The sequence below is a fragment of the Trachymyrmex septentrionalis genome, unplaced genomic scaffold (genome assembly GCF_001594115.1).
Source record: "Trachymyrmex septentrionalis isolate Tsep2-gDNA-1 unplaced genomic scaffold, Tsep1.0 scaffold213, whole genome shotgun sequence".
In the NCBI taxonomy this organism is placed as follows: domain Eukaryota; kingdom Metazoa; phylum Arthropoda; class Insecta; order Hymenoptera; family Formicidae; genus Trachymyrmex; species Trachymyrmex septentrionalis.
The window spans coordinates 535,441-537,453 of NW_017305321.1; positions in this window are offsets into that span (position 1 = coordinate 535,441).

A 2,013-nucleotide genomic window follows, 5' to 3' on the forward strand; every position below is an offset into this window, starting at 1 on the left:
TTTTTTTTTTTTTTTTTTTACGCTGTGTTCGCCGAATCCAATCCTTTTTTTTCGCAATTGACGGTATAGCAAATATGAGTAATAATGATAGTATCAGTAATAATAGCGATAGAATTGATAAAGACAATAATAATAAAAATAATAATTATGATAATTGTAATTACAATAAAAGTAATAATATTAATAATAAAAATCATAGATATATTTATATATTTATATATATATATGTATATATATAACAATGTTAATACGAATAGTGAGAATAATAGCAACGTAAAAGCTGCTACATTGCAAAGAGCAGCGTTTGAATCTTACCAAGAGAAGTAAAAAGAAAAGAACAAAAGACGGGTGGTAGTGAATTCACTGATGGTGCGACTATAGATATAATCACCGTTTACGAACAATCGTTGAAAATTAACCGCTACGCAAACATAAATGTAATTTGTAATTGGAGACTATGAGATCAAGTGTTTGATATATCGATAATCGTGCGGCCAGCCGAGCGTGGCTCACTCCGATCTCGCTTGCTCGATACCGATGATGGATCATAACCGCTAGATCTAACGTCGGTGACCGTGAGCACGACCGATCGGAGAAAAACAGCTCGCGCTGTTTATCCTCCCGGTGGGACCGTTTCCGTTTCCAATCGAAGCGACGCGCCTTGCCTCTGCTCGACGACTTTTTTTTCCCAAACGTAGCCCCATCGAAAGTACGAATTTCCCTTTTCTATCATTTTTTGTTTCCTCCCTGGGACATACGTTCGGAGAAAGCAACATCTAATGAAATCTTTAAGGATATCTCGAGGGATATCCGACAACAATTATCTGAGCAAATTCTCTAAAAGTACATCTCTCGTCACTTAGCGTCACGTCGATCGCATTCATTCAACATCAACTCGACAAACTCGACAAGATTATTCATGTCCGATCGATCGTGACTGGGCGTACAATTGTTCCGCGTTTTATTTGTTCGGTGACGAAGTTCTTGATTTTGGAGTACTCGATGATCGATTCCTGCTGATCGTTTTTGCCATTTCTCGCGGACGCAACGACTATCGTCAACGTAACGGTGTCTCACGCATTATTCACTCTTCAACATCTATATATATTTATGTATGTATACTATCGTTCATAAGCTCTTAGGCATCTTTAAAAATAAAAAAACATTCTTATACAATTGGTATCAAAGTTCAATGAAAAAGGACGAGAATTAAGTTGCGCACCTAATATAAAGCTGTAATCAAAGCAGAAGAGGATTTTTTGTGAGAAAAAATTGTAAGTCTTCTGATCAATCCGTGTAATTAATATTGTTATTGCAGTTGCTGTCAGAATAAAAGAAAATTGCGCAAGAATGTTTTATTTTTTTTTTTTAAGAATGTCCAAAAACTTATATGAACGATAGTATATATATTTTCCATGAAGCAATGCACGCACGCACATTATATCAATCGATGTTCTTCCTTTATCCGTTTCATATCTCGTCGAAAGTTTTTAAGATCTTTAAATATCGTATAACTTGTTTAAAGCAATCGACTAGTAATCGACTTTGCACAAATTTCTTATTTTTTTTATTTTATTTTATTTTTTTAAATAAACCAACGAAAACAATTTCGCAATTTTTGATTTTTTTTTAAACTAATTTAATTCCTTTTTTGCACTTTGATCGTTTCCATTTTCTGATTGTGCTTATGTATGTACAAGACAGGTACAAATAAAAAGATGAAATAAAATCATAACTTTCTTTTCGATTTTGGTTTTAATATCGTCTTAATATAAAAACCCAAAAAAATTTGCACTGAGCATAATAATAATAAAATGTAAAAGAGACATAAATAAACATAAGTCTCCTTTTGTTTTAAATGATGGACATATCTTGATTAAATTTAATGTAATATTTTAATTTAATTTAAATACATTAATATATTTTCAAATTCAGTTAAATTATATTAAAATGTGTACATTAAGTTTTAATCAGGATATAAATTCATCGTTTATATTAAAATATATATATATA